The sequence below is a fragment of the Lepidochelys kempii genome, chromosome 5 (genome assembly GCF_965140265.1).
Source record: "Lepidochelys kempii isolate rLepKem1 chromosome 5, rLepKem1.hap2, whole genome shotgun sequence".
In the NCBI taxonomy this organism is placed as follows: Eukaryota; Metazoa; Chordata; order Testudines; family Cheloniidae; genus Lepidochelys; species Lepidochelys kempii.
The window spans coordinates 122,594,946-122,614,697 of record NC_133260.1 but is presented as its reverse complement, the minus strand read 5'-3'; the positions used below and the strand labels follow the sequence as shown (position 1 = coordinate 122,614,697).

Here is a 19,752-nt window from a genome sequence, read left to right as displayed (position 1 = left end):
ACTCCCATTAATTTCAGGAGGAGTTAGGTGCCTAAATACCTTTGAGAATTGGGGTCTTAGTCTCTCCAAGCCTCAGTTCCCCCATCTATAAAATGGGAATAATAGCACTTCCCTCCCTCACAGGCTTGTCGTGAACATAGACATATTGGAGATTGTGAGGTTCTCAGAATCTATAGTAGTGGGAGTCAGGTAAGTACTTAAGATAGAGAAGCATGTGAATGGGTATTTAATGCTCAAACATAGACCTTAGAGAATGCAGTTTAGGTACTACTTGTGCATACAATCTGTGTATATAGCATGAGGGTATAACTCGGCATCTGGTTTTTAAGTGCGGCATTTCTTTCTTCTGACCTTGCATCACTGCAACGTGTGCCTGACAGACTGATGTAGGTACCCACACGAAAAAGCAAGGGTTGGGGATGTTAGAGTTTCCAAGAAAGAGCGTTATCCAGTTGCTTCCCTTTTTATTTGCAGGCTGTGCTGAGACGTCCTTAACTCTTCACACACTCCAGAGGGGAGGCAGAAATCAGGAAGGGAAAGGAGAGCGAGAGAGGAAAGAAAAGACTCACAGCTCCACCTTGCAAACGACAAAAAAGGATTGTGCTAAAATGACTGAAGAGCAACCCAGTGGGAGCCGGCACCGCAGCCCATCACACGCTTGCCAGTGAGGCGGAAAGCCCCACCCCCGCCATGGAGTGAGTATTGATGTTCTCTATTTGTGCGCTACTATCCCTTCTCCCAGAGCGTGTTTCCATGGTGACCAATTCATTGGAGTTATCTAGCAGTACCGGTAACTGTCTGGTTTGGTTTGGCTTTCACGGACATTCTGTGCATCCGTGGCAGGAGCTGGGGAGGATGGGAATGAAGTGATTTGATTTCTATATGATAATACACAGGCAGTTTTGTTCCTAGTGGAGCTTATTTTACAGCCTCATCCCTGCACAGAGCTGGTTTCCATGTCTCAGCACTGTATCATCAGCCTGGTAGTTCCCTGCTGGGTGGCTGCAAACAGCCATTTTTTCAGATTCATAACCACGTTAGCGCTGTTTGTCGCAGGAAGCCGACGACAAACTGGGATCACGTACAAGTACTTAAAAAATGTTAAGCGTGAGGAAAATAACTTTGTGGGAGGGCCAGGGGCTAAAATGCCTAACAAACTGAAGTATCTATGGGTGCAATTAGGATCTGCCCCACCCTGGTACCCAGAAGAGGGAGGAGGAATTGGTTGGTATGGGAAGAAGCAGTACGAAAATGGATAGAGTATTTTGGGAGCGCCGCTGCTGTAGAATGGAGTGGGGGGATCGGAACACAAATGTGAGCAGAACAGGAGTTAACAGGAGAGCAGAAGGCAGAATAATGTTTCTGAACTGGTTAGTTCTCTCTCTCTCTCTCACACACTTTTCAGCCCCAGGCTTTCCACTCGCAGTTTTTGCACACAGAGAGAGTATAGTCCACAGATTCCAGAACAGGGCCATGTGCCAGACGTAGTGGCCCATTGCACAGCCTTCCCCTAAACATGCCATGCCCCTGATTTCTAGTTATTGGGCAAAATAGAAAGGAAGGATGGTTGGGCGGTTAGGCCACTAGGTGGGAGCTTGGGATGTCTGAATTCAAGTCCCTGCTTGACCCCAGATGTCCTCTGTGACGTAGGACAAGTCACTTAGCCTTTCTGTGCTCCAGTTTGGCATTTCTCCAATGGGGATAAGAGCATTTCCTTGCCTCACATGGGGAAGAAATGCACTAAAGATTTGGAGGTGGTTAGATACTCCAGCCTTATAAATACCTCAGACCTTCTTCCTTCATTTGGCCCCTTTGGCAGTACGCTGCAGCCAGAAAGTCACCAGCCTCTTTCAGCCAGCTCTTCCCCAAGCAGCCCATGATCTTGGGGGTATGGAGGCAGTGTGCTATTGCCCCACCTCTACTCTTGGCTGGCATACTGGTTACCCTGGGAACCAGAGCCAGCTGACCAACATCAGAGCTGCCCTTTGAGGAATGAAAAGGCAATACTTTAACACACAGCATGTGATTAGACTGCGGCAATCACTGCCACAGGAAGTCATTGAGGCCAAGGACTTAGCAAAATTAAAAAAGGGGTTGGATATTTTATATGGCTAACAAAAAGGTCCAGAGTTACAGTAGCTAATGCTAACACACATTTTGGAAGGGATATTAAACCTCATGTTTCAGGGCTTAAGCCAATCTGTAACTATGGCTATGTCTACACTTGCAGTGTGGAGAGCACATACACAGCACATCTCCCTAGTTTAGCAGTGTAGGGTCCTGCTGCCTTCCCCCAGCCACAGCCTTTCAGTGCCTCATGTAACTAGTGCTACGCAGTGCAGTATGGACACAACCTGGCTTTCGCTGTCATGTGTAGCTACATGTGTAGACAAGGCCAGTTAGAGACCCGGACGAAACCTAATGTGAGGGGCAGATTATCACACATCTGCTTACTGCAGGATTCTTACATGCGCTCCTGAAGAATCTGTGGACCCAATGGACCTTGGGTCTGATCCAATATGTCAGTTCCTCTCTTCTTAGAGCACTCTAAACTATCTGTAGCCAATGTAGAACTGGCCTCAGGATCAGGGAGCTGTAACTGGCTCCTTTGTGCTCCCAACCTCCTCAGCTGGGCCCAGTGGGTACTGGGTACAGCTGAGAAGCGAGGCCAATATCTCTACATCTAATTAGATTGTCCTTTTGGCTGCAGTTAGATGGGAACAGGTGGTACTAGAGCTCTATTCGACATTGGTGAGGCCTCATCTGGAGTTCTGTGTCCAGTTTTGGGCCCCACGCTACAAGAAGGATGTGGATAAATTGGAGAGAGTCCAGCGAAGGGCAACAAAAATGATTAGGGGTCTAGAACACATGACTTATGAGGAGAGGCTGAGGGAGCTGGGATTGTTTAGCCTGCAGAAGAGAAGAATGAGGGGGGATTTGATAGCTGCTTTCAACTACCTGAAAGGGGGTTCCAAAGAGGATGGCTCTAGACTGTTCTCAATGGTAGCAGATGACAGAACGAGGAGTAATGGTCTCAAGTTGCAGTGGGGGAGGTTTAGATTGGATATTAGGAAAAACTTTTTCACTAAGAGGGTGGTGAAACACTGGAATGCGTTACCTAGGGAGGTGGTAGAATCTCCTTCCTTCGAGGTTTTTAAGGTCAGGCTTGACAAAGCCCTGGCTGGGATGATTTAACTGGGAATTGGTCCTGCTTCGAGCAGGGGGTTGGACTAGATGACCTTCTGGGGTCCCTTCCAACCCTGATATTCTATGATTCTATGATTCTTAGTGCCTTAAAATTGCTGCAAGAAGGTTAGTTCCTCTTCCCTTCAATTGCACTTGCTGTTTTTGTTCAGCCTCAGAGGAAGATCAGTGAGGCTCTTGCTTTGTTCAACAGTATAAATGGTTCTTACAGGCAGGCAAACAGCAATTGACACTAAGCTGCTCTCTATAATGAGGTGGCTTTTACAACACAACATCCCACAGACACTGCCCTGGGAGCAAACTAGGTGGCAGAATGCCCCATTAACTCAGCTTTGGTTAATGAACTAGAAGGGCTGGCAGGCTGTGGGGATTCAGTATTGTTACTGCAGCCAAGTTGGCCTGACACTTTGTTGGTTTCCAGTTTGCCATTTTCATTATGTGCAGGATGAAGACAGACCTTTGTTAGAGGCCTACAGTTTGCCAGTATGCTGGCTGAGGTGAGGCCTGAGAGAGAAATATAGTTCTATTGCTAACCCAGCTTGGTTTCAAACAGGTAACTCGTTATAACTGTAAAATTTAAATTCTGTCCAGAGTGAAATGTTGTTGTTTTTTTAAAATAGCCATAAACCCTAACCCATTCTTCCTTTTCTTTAGTCTTTCAATATGTCACTTTTGCATTAGGACAAATATCAATATTGTAGTGAAACAACACTGCACAGCAGAGTTTGCAGTTTGGCACTTGCAAGAATTTGCCACAATTCTAGCAAAATTCAGAATTGATACCTGTGTTACTGTAACTCCTTTGGGCTTCAGTTCATTGGGAAAGATTTGTCCCTATGCTGGTGCCAGTGGAAGAGGCCAGGGGAAGCTGTTTGTGCCTCCCCTAGCCAGGGGATGGTGCAACCCCTGGCACAAGCTAGGGTTTTCGGCAGGATTGCCCTAACTTGCATCCCTGTTGGTGTATCACATGTTGGCATTACAGGGCTGTAGAATAATCAAAACACAGGCCCCCATGGTAAAGCATTTTAGCCAGATTGTGCTATACTTGTCCAATCTTTAAAAACATCACTGGGCCAAATTCAGCTCTCTGGTGCACCCACGCAGCCCCCTGAGATGAGGGGACTGCAGTCGGTAAGCAAGTATCATGCTGTCTGTATACCCAATGATGTCAGTGGTATCGCTGAGAACAGAAACTGGACCATTGGTTATAGCCAGCAGTTTATTTCCTTAGCTAAGACTTGAACTAGGATACTTGTAGGCCACAGACAGCAGCTGAATCAAGTCACTGAAAGCAAAACTTTGCAAACTCCTTATATCAATATTACCCATACACGGACCACACTGCACACAGCTGTATACAGTAGGGTATACATATTCTTCCCCATATGTGTGCTGAATTTCAGAGACAATCAAAGGGTGAAGTTTTCTCGTGACACTGAACTGAAAAAGTGGAGCTTGGTTTTTAGAAAGAGAAAGAAAAAGCAGCAGCCATCCCAACAAACCACAGAGATCATAAAATAGCTGCATGGTGAGACTAGAACAGCCTCTTTTCCAGAATATCTGTTCCCGATCTGGAAGCCATTCTCAACCAATCAAAACAAAGGCCGTATTCTTCTAGGTTTATTGGAGTGACCCATTAACTCCATTAATTACATTGACAGGGCTCTGAATGCCACCTCTGGTTTGTCCAGCCAGGCAGACACCCGCACACCACCTGGGTGTTCTAAGTTTTTGGCTACAAGTGTTTGTAAAATGATTCTATTCAACCACTGATCAGAACCTTTAAAAATAGCTCACTTTACAGTTTTAAATATACCTACCCTCCATCTTGGCTATGGGGGCAAATCCTAACCCCCTCTCACCATGCCTGGATGGACAAGGTGGATGTTGATGATCCTCTGCCATCTCCCACCGCAGTTGTGCAGTAGCTACAGAGGCTGCTTCAGCTCAGTGACTTGAGTAGGCTTTTACCTGCCCCCACGCCTTTGTGTGTTATGAAATAGAGGATCTGGCAAGTAGCAGCTCCTTTGGCCCTGCCCAAGTCTTGCCCCCCACTCACCCCACAAAGCAAGGCTCCTTGTTATATAGTGGCTGTGTACTCTCATAAAACTGTGTACTCAGTCTTTCCTCCACAAGCAGAAAACTGCACTGGTTTTTGCTGCTAAGAGCCCCTGTGTGCCCACAAGGGGATGGGGCAGGATCTACCCCATATCTTAACTATAAATCTTCATCCATACTAAATTAAATGAAACAATATTTGTGCTCAGAGCATTTGGTCCTGAGCACCGGGGTCATTCTGATATAATAACTCCGTTCCCCGCAATGAAATAAATATCGGCGGAGGGGTCATTTGATGCATTAGCATCGGAGTTTTGCTATTGCTGTAGTTTCTTTAAAACACATACACTCTAGTTCATTGCAGTAACACAGCTCTCTAGAAGAGAGGATTTTCAGCTCCAAATCCCCATGTCTTATAAATTGTCTCACTCTCTTCAAAGTCATCATTGCAAAAATTTAGCAAACTGGAGAGAGATGGGCCCCAAAGGAAAAGCCTGGGTCTGAAGGCCTCCTGAGCTTTAGAGTCATGGGACAGATTGAAATCTCAACCATAAGCTGCATTTTGTAAACGACCCTTTTCATTATCAGGAGTCAAGCGAAACCCCCGGGATTTGGGAATGTTTGAAATCCAGATCCAAATATAGCTACTGGAAGCCATCTCTAAAAGCATCTCTTCTGAAGTTTTTCATAAAATAGGGGTGGTTTGATAAAATAAGACACTCCCAACTCCTCACCCAGAACTCCAGTCAAACCTCTTTGGAGGTTCAAAACATTTTAGCTAACTTGCATTTCCCCGTTATTCTTTTTTTCACATGCCTGTACCCTTCCTGGTCCCAGTCAGGGCTAGGAGCAGAAATCTGAAAACCCTACAATGAGGTCTCTTTTAGTGTTCCTAGCCCACGCATACACAGAATCTGCTTTTGCAAACAGATTAGAGGTATCCAAAATGTGATGGTTCTCCAAACCTATGACTCTCTGGTCATTTTGAGATCCACCTATTTCTTGTGAAAAGCTTATGAAACATCATTGACCAGAAAACATTTGAGGTCAAATTCTCAAGCCAGTCTTGAAAATCACACAAACAGATTTTGTATGGCCACCTGTTTCTGCATTTAAGCTCATAGCCACAGAAGGCAACTGCAGATAAAACAGGGTGAGAGGGCCTAGAGAGGTGAAGTGACATGCTTAAGGTCACACCACAAGTCAGAGGTCAAGCGGGAATTAGAACGCAGGTCTTTTGACTCCCTGTTCAATGCCCTACCAGTCAGCCAGTCTCTATCTTCATTATTGCCTCCTCTTTCTCTTTTATTTTTTTTTAATTGCCTTCCTATTTCATTGCTCCATTTCTGGTTGGCAAGGCAAGGATAGCAGGGCAAAACTGGCCTTTATCGGCCTTATCCAGAGGCTGCTCAATTAACAGGCTCCCATTAGCTTCAATGGGATTGAGATTAAAGTTTATCTCCCTCTATGTCAGCAAGTGGTAGCAGATGGCAAAAGAGCACGGTCAATAGGTCTAACACACCACCTCTGTCTTACCTTTTCTCCGGAAGCAGCAGATGTGAGATTGAAGCAATTATTTGACCATTTCTTAGCGCTTTCCCACCATCCAGCAGTGAGAAGTGTAGCAGAGGTTTTGAAAAAGGAATGCAGGGGTTTAAAAGTGGCTTGGGAAGAAAAAGGAAACAACCATTCCAGTGAATTAATGTATTATTTATTTTTCTGGTCTGTATCCCAGTAATGGAAAAATGGACAAAGCAGCCTGCAGAAGTTGTAAATCCTTCCTTGAGCATAAACACAAGGGAAGCAATGAGGAATAAATTAACCTCATAAATTAGGATTTCCCTGTTTTCACTCAGTCCTCCCTTCACTTGCTGACAAACCTCAGTGCTACATTAGATCAGACACTTCCTGCTTCTGACTTGCAGGAGACACAAATGGAATGAATTCCAAAGTAATCTTCTGACTTTTCTGTGAAATGACTCTTGGACTTCTGGCATATCAGTGGGAACTAAAAGGAAACAAATGACTATGCTAAAATGGGAGCAGGTGGCCTATATTGTAAGAGAGATGTTTGTGAATGATTTAGCCTGTTAACTACCGTTCCTCTTAAGGGGTGAAGCCCCTTAGTTGGCTTGCTTTACTAAGAGCTAGTTTGGGGTGTCGATTTGCACAGCTGTCTCCACATGGGAGCTCAATTTGTGTGATCTTAAAGAGGGTCAGAAATAGGGAGTAACTGGGCTTTTTGCATCTGAGATCAGGTGCAACCCCAAAATAATTTTTCATTTGAATGTGTCCACCTCGTGTGCAGTTCCCAGGATGAATCAAAATGGGAATTTTGTAGCTGCCTGCTTTGCCTCACTGCACCTCAGTCTTCCGGTTCCAGCTGTCCAAGTGTTTGCCTTGCATGGCCCTGAAACCATCTAGATTAATTCTGAAGGGCACCTTCCTTATCTGTATAGGCAGGGACTCTTGTTTTTGTTATTTCTATTGTAGTAGGGCCGACAGCTGCTCAGGTTCTCAGACCTAGAGCTGGTTGGAAAACAGATTTTCCACCCCGTGAAAAAAGTTATTCCCTTCCCCACAAAACACTACTTCGAAATCAGGCTGAAAAGCCAAAATTATGAGAGTGGGGAAGAGGTGTGAGAGAGAGAAACATTTGGATCAACCAAAATGTTTTTTGTTTTGATTAATTTGAAATTTTTGTTTAATCTAAACTCTTTTTATTTTTCTAAACATAACATAAAGTAACTTTTGAAAAGGAAAGTCGTTTTGAAATGAAAAATCTAAACTTTTCAATCAAAAAATATTGAAACGAGTCATTTTAACATTAAAAAATCCAGGTGTTTTTTCTAAATGAAATTTCATTGAAATCAACGCAATGTCATAAAAATATATATTTTTTACTGTAATAGAAATGGCATTTTTCTGACAGAAAACTACAATTTTCCAACCAGATCCACTTACACTCTCCATAGCAACCAGGACACACATCAAGTGCCTTTGGTGTATGCATTTCAGATTTTATTTTTGAGTTGGGGCTGGAAATAGGAAGAGTGGGTCGGGGAAGCAGTTTGGCATAAGTAACTAATTCTGTCTGAGGTGAGTGCTCACTTACTCTTCCATCAGGGAGGGGACCTATTTCACAGGCCTGCCCTTGGAGACTATGGAGTAGTGGATTCCCCCTTACTTGAGTTCTTGAAATCAGGATCTGATGTCTTTCTGAAAGATCCATCTGAAAGGCCCAATGCAGGAATCACTGGATGGAATCCTCTGGCCTGTGTTACGCAGGAAGTCACACTAGATGATCATAATGGTCCCTTCCAGCCTTTAAATTTATGCATCTATTGATGGACCCAGTGACACTTCAAAATTCTCTGAGGGCAAAAGGATTATTCAGCCATTGGCTCTTCCTGCTGAACACTGATAGAACATGAGGATTCATATCTGTCTTGTAATAGGCATTGCCTTCCAACCCCGTACTCCCATTCACTCCTTAGTGGTACCCTCACAGGTCATTTTTGTGTAACGGTGAGAAGCAACGTATTAAATGGTTGGCAAGCAGCCAAAGGCATGGTCATGAGCCTTGTACTTTGCAGTGTGTAGGGATGCGATCCAATTCTCATTAATAGTTTGTGGGCCTTCTCGTGGGGCTCTCTGTGTGTTTTTAGGAAGTAGCCAGAGCAGCGGTTTGTATATATAGCTAGGCCTTGCATGTTGTGTATATTGCTAAACATGGTAATTTGAACTCTGCTGTGTGATTTTTCTTGTAGGCTGTGACAGAAATAATTTCTGCAGTCCTGTGGCTGTAGTAGAAACTAAGAGTTTTCTTTTCGTCCATCAGTTTTGACTGGCAGAGTTGTTCTTAGTGCTGGTTAGCTGGATAATTTTTGGATAGAGACATCTTTTACTTCCTTGTGAAGAATTTTTGTAGTCTTTGCTAATAAATTCATCATTGGACTAGATGACCTTCTGGGGTCCCTTCCAACCCTGATATTCTATGATTCTATGATTCTATGTTTGGACCAGATCAGCTAGTTCCATGGGTGCAGGACTGTACCTAGGGTTGCCAAATTTATACTTGCACAAACCCTTGCTCTGCCCCCTCCCCTGCCTCTCCTCTGAGGACCTGCCACTTCTGAGGTCCCACCCCTGCTCACTTCATCCCCCCTCCCTCTGTTGCTCACTCTCCCCATCCTCACTCACTCATTTTCACCAGGCTGGTTGAGGGGGTTGGGGTGCAGGAAGGGGTGAGGGCTCCAGCTGGGGATGCAGGCTCTGGGGTGGGGCCAGGGATGAGGGGTTTGGAATGCAGGAGGGGGCTGCAGGCTGGGACAGGGAGTTGGGGAGTGAGGGCTCCAGCTGGGGGTGCAGACTTTGGGGTGGGGCTGGGGATGAGGGGTTTGGGATGTAGGAGGGACTGGGTGCTCTGGGCTTAGACCGATGGGATTCAGAGGGAAGGGGATCAGGGCTGGGGTAGGGGGTTGGGGGAGAGGGGGATAGCTCCAGCTGGGGGTGCAGGCTCTGGGGTGGGGCTGGGGATGAGGAGTCTGGGGTTCAGGAGGGTGCTCCGAGCTGGGATCAAGGGGTTCAGAGGACGGGGGGGTTCAGGGTTGGGCCACAGGAGGAGTGCAGGCTCCGGGCTGCACTTACCTCAAGCAGCTCCTGGAAGCAGTGGCATGTTCCCCCTCTGGCTGCTAGATGAAGGTGCGGCCAGGTGGCTCTGCTCGCTACCCCATCCGCAGATGCCACCCCTGCAGCTCCCATTGGCCATGGTTCCCAGCCAATGGGAGCTGCAGAACTGGTGCTTGTGGCGGGGGCAGCATGCAGAGCCCACCTGGCTGTCCCTACAGCTAGGAGCCAGAGGGGGAACATGCTGCTGCTTCCAAGCACTGCACAGAGCCAAGGCGGGCAGGGAGCCTGCCTTAGCCCTACTGCACCACTGACTGGACTTTTAACGGCCTGGTCAGCAAAGCTGACCGGAGTCGCCAGGGTCCCTTTTTGACCAGGCATTTCGGTTGAAAAACGGACACCTGGCAATCCTAACTGTACAAAGAGAGCACTAATGCTGTTTCCTCTGAATTTCAGCCAGAGTTGTCTATGAAGCTTCTGTAGATGTTGGGAGAACAACAGCCTATGACCTGCAAGATGGGCCATTATTCTTTGTGGCTGTGAAAGCTATCAGGCAGAGTAAGGGCTGCAAGAATTGGGATGATTATTGACAGAGATGACTATTAGCTCCTAGTGGGAGGGTAGGATGCCAGTTTCCCATAAGTAAGCAGTTAGGCCTTTTCCTCACAAGACCATTTCATGACACTGGATGTCTCTTTATTGCCCAGGCTCTAACTTCCCTCTTTGGATAAGTTGTTTAGAAGGCAGAAGTGAAGCAGCATGCATGTCTTATGGACAATTCTGATTCCTTTAATCCTCTTGTTCCCAGTCTGGGTTTAGGCCTGAGTGTGGCATGGGGGCTGTGTTTATTCCTAGTCAAATTCCACCTGGCAACAGACAAGGGCCAACAGTCAGCACTGATTCTGGATAGTGTTTTTGGTCAGCAGCCTTTGATATCAATATCCATAAGGCTTCTCTGCAGACTCTGGCAGATTCTGTTCAGAGGCTTTGTTTTTCCCATGTCTCTGAAAGTAAGGTCAAACAAATATGTACTGAAATCTTTGGGAATACTTCAATGTTGTCTCTTAAGACAGGGGATTGTCTCCTGGTTGTGGTTCATGATGCATGGCAGTTTCCATATAAAATACATCTGTGTTAGACGGTGTGATTCTTGGTGGTGGTCCAATTCTGGGTTTAATTCTACTATGATTTATACCCTGTGCCAGGCTAAATAAAGTAAATGCCCATTGAAAGAATCTGCCCTCTACCTGTAGTTTCCTCTCAAAATCATGGCATATTTTCAGATCATGTGCAGAAGAGTCAACCTCTAGCTTGTTTCTGAAGCCAATTTTGCAAGTGTCTAATACAGTAGGCCCAGACTTTTCCTACCATGTAAAATTCCCATGGACTTCAGCAGTGTAGAAGAACGAGCACAGAGTTGGGACTCCTACCGAGTTGTGTGAACAACTGCTTTTTTCAGTTCACGAACAATTAAAAAAAATAAAAACAATCACCTTTAAAAAATATATTCAGCAAATCAAAAAGTAGAAAAAAAAATTATCTTGGGTCAAGCTAACATGTAGTTTTGATTTCAAGCTCTTAAAATATTTTTTGAATTATTTTTATAAAATTGGAGGGAATTTCTAAACAAAAAGTTGTTTTGAATCAAAAAATCAAAATGTTTCATTTTGAAAATGTCAAAAAAATATTTAGCCTTTTTTGGAATTTGTTTATTTTTTTCAATTAGAACAATTTGGCAAACTGGACACAAAGTCATGAAATATTTAGGTATTGCTGAATTTGTATTTTTTCCTAAAAGAGTTTTGGCCAAAAAATTTCACCCACCTCTAGAATGTGAGAGTTCTATCTGAGCTCTGTTCTTTTCTCACTGGGTGGCCTAGGACAAGTTACTTTACCTTGCTGCTCCTTGCAGGAGTGTTAGGAAGATTTCTGCAGGGTGTTTTCAATGCAAATGCTAAATATTTGAAGCAGGATCAGGCTAAATATGCATTAAATTGGGTTTTCTGGGGTTCTTTGTTTCTGAAACATTGGTTTAGTTGTGGGTTTTAAGGTGAGGATGTTTCTTCCACTGTGGTTCTAAGATGTATTCCACTTTGGGGGGTTTTTAAGGCAAAAATCTGTCTGAAGAAATTAATAGCTTTGTGAGGCTTTTCCTTTAATGAATCCAATATTTTCTGTGCAAAGAGATGGGTTTGGAATAATTCCCTTTTGCAGATTAGTGGTGCCTTTCAGCAGCCTCTTAAGTTTAAAATAGATTTGAAGCTGGGAGGAAAGTATTTCTCTTAGTTTGTCAAACAATATGAATTCATAATTAATTGCCGATCACCAGTACAATTCCAATCCAGTCTTACCACATCAGTGTTTTTTCATTTATTTTAAACGCTGGGTTATTCCATGCAGTCACATACATTTATCAAAACAATGGTTATTTTGTGGTGATTTGAAAGCCTTTCAAAATGTCTCTTGTTTGGTTGGGAATTCTGGTAGAGTGGCTGATCGCAGTAATGTGGAGCTTGCTGCATGATATAAAAGAAAAAGTCGAGATACACATACTTTTTATATTACCAGCTATCCTGGGTTTCTGGTTCTGGCAGGAATCCCTGAATTAACTACTGTTCAAGAAATGAGACTGTTTCTGTTCTTTCTTTTTGTTTTCTATTTGAGTAAATTTAGTGCTATTGATTTGGGGGCTGAGGATTCCTGTATTTATTCACATAACAGGTGGTATGTCACAAGACTTGGTCGGGAAAAATGTTCCATGAAATATTTTAACTTTTCATCATAAAAGCAAAAACTGAAAAGTGTTTATCTTAAATTTTTTTAAAAAAACACCTGTTTTCCAGTGAAAAATCTTTGTGGCTTTGGTTTTTCACTGAAAAATCAAAATTTTCTATGGAAAGCAGACACTTTCAGCAGAAAATATTCATTTTTGTTGAAATTTCCATGTAAATTTTATATTTTCTTCAAAGAACCAAACAAGTTTTGTCCAAAATCAAATAATGTTCAGGTTTTGGTCAAAAAGTTTTCAGGATTTTGTGTTTTTCAGTGAAAAATGAAAATTTTGCACAGAAAGCAAACACTTCTCCCAGAAATTTTCATTTAATTGAAAATCAATTTTTCATCAAAAAACAGTTACAATGGAAATTTTTCAACCAGCCAGTAGAGACTGCCCTGCAACCTGAAGCAAATACTCACCAACAACCACATACTACACAACAGAACCACTAGCCGAGGAACCTATCCTTGCAACAAAGCCCGTTGCCAACTGTGCCCACATTTATTCAGGGGACACCATCACAGGGCCTAATAACATCAGCCACACTATCAGAGGCTCGTTCACCTGCACATCCACCAATGTGATATATGCCATCATGTGCCAGCAATGCCCCTCTGCCATTTACATTGGTCAAACTGGACAGTCTCTACGTAAAAGAATAAATGGACACAAATCAGATGTCAAGAATTATAACATTCATAAACCAGTCGGAGAACACTTCAATCTCTCTGGTCACGCAATCACCAACATGAGGGTCACTATCTTACAGCAAAAAAACTTCAAATCCAGACATCCAGCGAGAAACTGCTGAATTGGAATTCATTTGCAAATTGGATACTATTAATTTAGGCTTAGAGACTGGGAGTGGCTAAGTCATTATGCAAGGTAACCTATTTCCCCTTCCTTTTTCCTACCCCCCCTCCCCAGACTTTCTGGTTAAACTTGGATTTAAACTTGGAGAGTGGTCAGTTTGGATGAGCTATTGCCAGCAGGAGAGTGAGTTTGTGTGTGTGTGTTCCCGGGGGGGTGAGAGAGCCTGGATTTGTGCTGGAAATGACCCACCTTGATTACCATGCACGTTGTAGGGAGAGTGGTCACTTTTGATAAGCTATTACCAGCAGGAGAGTGAGTTTGTGTGTGTGGTTTTTGGAGGGGGGTGAGGGAGTGAGAGAACCTGGATTTGTGCTGGAAATGACCCACCTTGATTATCATACACATTGTGAAGAGAGTGGTCACTTTGGATGGGCTATTTCCAGCAGGAGAGTGAATTTGTGTGGGGGGGTGCGCGGAGGGTGAGAACCTGGATTTGTGCTGGAAATGGCCCAACTTGATGATCACTTTAGATAAGCTATTACCAGCAGGACAGTGGGGTGGGAGGGGGTATTGTTTCATGGTCTCTGTGTGTATATAATGTCTTCTGCAGTTTCCACAGTATGCATCCAATGAAGTGAGCTGTAGCTCACGAAAGCTCATGCTCAAATAAATTGGTTAGTCTCTAAGGTGCCACAAGTCCTCCTTTTCTTTTTGCAAAGACAGACTAACACGGCTGTTACTCTGAAACTAGTTAATACTATGATTTTTTTATTTTATTTTTTTTAATTTATTTTTTGGTGATATGGACATCTGTCTCCTTGTAATTGGGCTTCAACCAGCACAAATGCCAGCAATAGCCATCCGTTATGAATGACTTCTGGTAACTACAAATCTGGACTAGATTTGACCCAATGTCCTAGAGTAGAGGTCTGTAGGGTGAATGTATGGGTGCATGGAAGTGTAGAGAGAGCTGATGGAAAAATGAAGAATTCTAGTTAAGAAAAATGTCAAAAATTCAAAGTTTTTGTTTTGAAGCATTCAAAATGGATCAGTTTTTCACTTTTAAAAAATATTTGAAATAAACTCCAAGGAAATTTGCCAAATATTTTATAGAAAACTTACTGAAAACATTAGCAAAAATATTCATTTAGCAAATACTGGCTTTCCAGTAAACACAATTTTGATATTGTTAATGATTTTCTTTCAATACATTAAAAATTGTGCCTTTAATTTTTTTAATGAAAATCTTTGGCAGCGTTTGATAATATTTTGCAGCAAGAATTGCTTCTGAAAAGGCCATTTTTAAATAAAGGAACTTCCATTCAGATTTTTTTTGTTCAGGAGCAGTAGTTATACAATGGGGACTTATCAGTTGGAAGTGACAGAAAAGGAGAGAGACCTGGGTGTACCGGTTGATCACAGTATGACTCTGAGCTGCCAATGTGATGTGGCCAGGAAAAAGTCTAATACAGTCCTAGGATGCATCAGACGAGGTATTTCCAGTAGAGACAGGGAAGTGTTAATACCATCTACAAGGTACTGCTGAGACCTCATCTGCACTACTGTGTGCAATTCTGGTATCTCATGTTTAAGGAAGATGAATTCAAAGTAGATCAGGTGCAGAGAAGGGCTTCTTGGATAATCAGAGGAATGGAAAACCTACCGTATGAGAGAAGACTCAGAGCTTGGTTGGTTTAGCCTAACCAAAAGAAGGCTGAGGGGAGATGTGATTGCTCTCTATAAATACATCATAGAGATAAATACCAGGGAGGGAGAGGAGTTATTTAAGTAAAGCACAAATGTGGGCACAAGAACAAAGGGATATAAACAGAGCATCAACAAGTTTGGGCTTGAAATTAGATAAAGGTTTCTAACCATCAAGAGTGAAGTTCTGGAATAGCCTTCCAAGTGGGCACAGCGGGGGCAAAAAACCTAACTGGCTTCAAGACTGAGCTCAATAAGTTTATGGAGGGGATGGTACAATGAAACTGCCAACAACGGCATGGAGCCGATCTGCAACTGCAGCAGCAAATATATCCAACGGCCAGCGATGGGACACTATATGGGGAGGGCTCTGAGTTACTACACAATTCCTTCCCAGGTTATGACTGGTGGGTCTTGCCCACATGCTTAGGGTCCATATTTGATCACCATATTTGGGGTCAGGAAGGAATTTTCCCTGGTCAGATTGGCAGAGACACTGAGGATTTTTCGCCTTCCTCTGCAGCATGGGGCAAAGGTCACTTGCGGTTTTAAACGAGTGTAAATGGTGGATTATCTCTAACTTGAAGTCGTTACATCATAATTTGAGGACTTCAGTAACTCAGTCAGAGCATAGGGGTCTATTACAGGAGTGGGTGGGTGAGGTTCTGTGGCCTGCAATGTGGAATAGGTCAGACTACATGATCCTGATGGTCCCCTCTGACCTTGAGCCTGTGATTCTGAGTATAAATAGACTATTTGAAAAGTCTTTCAAATAATTGCACTGTTGTTGATGTTCACAATGAAAGCAGAAATTTCTTATCCATATCTACTTTGAAGAGGATTGTAAGACCCAGTTCTGCAACTGGTTCCACAAAAGACATCAAGCCCTGAGAGACTTCAATGCTGCCTATGTGGTTCCAGTAGCAGGATCGGGGCCTTAGGAGCTGCTGGAGGTATCCGTTAGCTGACAAGCAAGGCAAAAATGTAAAATAAGATAAAAGAAAACAGAGCTGATGGAAGAACCGTGTGGTTGTTAAGAGTAGGTATTTCATTTTCAGATGCACATGTGCTTAGATGCTTAGCTTCTGTTAAGGAGATTAGGCCCTAATCTGTTAAAGGGGAAGATTAGGCCTCTATTTTACAAGATGCTCTTCACATGTGGCACCCCCCTGACATTTTTTACATCCTGAGAGTGAGTTGGAGTGGACATTTCCAAATTTTAGTAATTATTACGTATTGGTGCAATACAATGGAAAGGTGGAAGAGGATTCTTTAAAGAGTATCTATGCTGCCAACAACCTTTAAAGGGACTCTGCCGTGTTGAAATCTAGGCCTCACTCTTGCACATGCTTAACCATGTGGTCAACTTCAAGAAAATGCATTGTCCTATTGAAGTCAATGGAATTATTTAAGGTTAAGCCTATGTGTAAATATTTTGGGGACTGGAACTTTAAACCATTCAGATTAAAGGCCTTTCGACCAACCTACATGAGGGATTGCCTCTCTCCCCTGGCCACATTGACAAGATCTGCGGTGAATGCAGGAAATTGAGCTGGATCCCCTATAAAATAGTTAGATGTGGCAGGGTACTCTGTGAGGACCCCAGGACTCCAGAACTTGCCCCCCTCCTTGATCTGGTATGCATTGAATTGGTGGCCCTCCCAGGCACACTGCAAAAGACACACCTGTCTGAGAGGAGCTTTGGAAAGGGCTGAGGGTCTGATTGCAAGAACGATGAAAGGACAGAAAAGAGGTTTTTGTAGGTGACTGGTTGGCTCAGTTCACGTTGGAATGATCATTGTAGTGCTGCTTAGATTTTTGTTGTATTGTTTGATTACATAGCACCTTAGCTAAGGCATATTCTTATTTAAATCTAAACAAATAAATGAATGAATACATTCTCAAAAGGCGATTACACTTTGTTCTCGTTTTTTGGAGGTTTTGCAGCCATGTGCTCCTGTTTTTCAAATGTTTTTCTATCCCATGTTTTTGTTTAAAAGGCCCACACATACAACAGGGGAAATGGACCATGAAGCGGGGAGGTAGGGAAAAGTGCTGTCAGACAATGAAAAAGAGAGGGAAATAATTCTCCTCTACTATAAAGGAAAGCGATTACTCTTACGTGTTCCTGGTTGTAAGTTGGTGGGGCCCCTCTAAAGCTGTATTTCAGCATCTCCTGTGAGTGAATTTCTGTCGAAGGTACTGGTATAGCCCTCCTCACTGAACACCTGAGTGCCTCGCAATCTTTAAGGTATTTATTCTCACAACGCTGCTGGGATGCAGGGAACTGCTATTGTCCCCGTTGTACACAGGGGGAGCCGAGGCACAGAGAGACACAGTGACTTTCCCAAGATCACACAGGAAGCCTGTGCCAAAGCAGGTAACTGAACCCAGATCTTTCAAGTTCTAGACTAGTGTTTAAGTCCTAGACTGAAGACGCTCCATGGTCTGATTCCTAGGGAGAGATCTGTTCTACACAGAAACTGCACCAAATGAAAGAATTCCATTTCTAACTGATTTAGTTAAATGGGCTGGATTGCTAGCATAGATACTTCCAAATCATGTACGAATGGCTAGCTAGCGTTGCTGTAGCTTAAGTAATTCAATTTAATAACCAATATAGTTACATCAATGCAGTTTGTCTGTGTAGATTTTGTACCCCCATGCACATCCCATCCCTTTCATTGCCTTAGAGGGGTGACTGATTTTGCTCGTATGCTTTGGAGATATTGAAGAAGCCATGAGTTCAGCGGCCAGACTCCATTAGAGAAATGCATCATGTAGCAGTGGAGATCACTGTTTGGAGTAGTTTCACTTTAAGAACACAGCTAGAATTCTTAAGTGGCATGAATCTATGTCGCATGGTGTGGCTTGTCTTGAACATTAATGCATGTGATCACGAGCGGTGGGTGAACCCCCGCTTTGGGGAGGTTAGCCTACTGTCCCCACCCCTTCCATACAAGGCACTGCCCCCCCGCACACTGGAGCCCCAAACCTCCACCCCCGTAAAAGGAAAAGCCCTGAGGAGGCCCCCCTGACCGGAGGAACCCCGGCCCGCCCACCCTAGCCAGCCTCCCTGGCCCACTGCCCCCCCCCCAGCACCAGACAGAGACACTGCCCTTCTTCCCCCACCCCCCTGCAAGCCGGGCTGGGCCAAGCCGCCGTCCCCACCAAGCACTGGATCGGCCCCAGCGTTGCCAGAGTCGGGCCGGCCCAGCCCCAGGCCGAGCCAGCAGCCTCCCCGAGCACCAGGCCAAGCCACCGCCCTTCCCTCCCCCTCGCCCCCCACTGGCAGCCTCCCTGAGCGCCAGGTCCCCCCACCGAGCCACCGGCCCAAGCAGTGCCCAGCCAAGCCACCTCACTCTGCCGGCTGCTGGCTCTCCGTGTTGCTCCTCACTCCCCCGTCCTGAGGAGGAGGGATGCGGGGAGCAGCGGGGACCTTGGAGGTGGGGGTGGAGTGGAGTGGAGGAGGCAGTGGGGGTCTTGGGGAAGGTGGGAAGCCACTGCGGCTCAGATGTCCAGCGGCGGGTTGGCAGCAGCACCAGGGAAGGCTTTGTGATTTTTGTGACACCCCCCCCCAAGCTCTTAGGCTATGTCTATTGCACTTTCGTCGTTAAAACTTTTGTCACTTCGGGGTGTGAAACAAACACTCCCCCTGAACAACAAAAGTATAACAACGAAAAGTGCCAATGTGGGCAGTGCTTCGTCAGGGGGAGATGCTCTCCTAGTGATGAAGCTACTGCTCCTCGTTGGGGGTGGTTTTATTTTGTCCTCGGGAGAGCTCTCTCTGGTGATGAAGAGCGGCTACATTGCGTCCCTTACAACACCGCAGCTATAGAGCAAAGTCGCACCATTGTAAGATGCACAGTGTAGATATAGCTTCAGTGTATGCCTCCAAAGGGTACTCAAGAAAATTAATCCAATTAATTGAAGGTGTGAATTTAAAGTGGATTAGTTCAATTGCATTAATCCCCATTGTGGATGCTCTTATTCAGAATTAAAGTTGCCTTAATCAATTAACTACGGGTATGTCTACACTACGAAATTAGGTCAAATTTATAGAAGTTGGTTTTTTAGAAATTGGTTTTTTATAGTCGATTGTGTGTGTCCCCACACAAAATGCTCTAAGTGATGAGGACATGGACACAGACTTCTCTCAAAGCTTGGGCCCTGGCAATGCCCGCATCATGGTGCTAATGGGGCAGGTTCATGCTGTGGAACGCCGATTCTGGGCTCAGGAAACAAGCACAGACTGGTGGGACCACATAGTGTTGCAGTCTGGGACGATTCCCAGTGGCTGCGAAATTTTCGCATGCGTAAGGGCACTTTCATGGAACTTTGTGACTTGCTTTCCCCTACCCTGAGGTGCAAGAATACCAAGATGAGAGCAGCCTTCACAGTTGAGAAGCGAGTGGCAATAGCCATGTGGAAGCTTGCAACGCCAGACAGCTACCGGTCAGTCGGGAATCAATTTGGAGTGGGCAAATCTACTGTGGGGGCTGCTGTGAAGCAAGTAGCCAACACGATCAAAGATCTGCTGATATCAAGGGTAGTGACCCTGGGAAATG

At 44.5% G+C, this 19,752-nt stretch overlaps 1 protein-coding gene across 5 annotated transcripts in view; it reads left to right on the top strand.

Annotated features, from left to right (window-relative positions):
* Positions 1–500: 500 nt before the first annotated feature.
* PALM2AKAP2 (PALM2 and AKAP2 fusion) overlaps positions 501–19,752 on the top strand; it is a 503,398-nt gene continuing 484,146 nt past the window's right edge. For all 5 annotated transcript variants that reach the window (XM_073345681.1, XM_073345680.1, XM_073345678.1 and 2 more), the window contains exon 1: positions 501–695. The gene's annotated coding sequence lies outside the window, so the exon portion shown is untranslated. The remainder of the gene's footprint in view (positions 696–19,752) is intronic.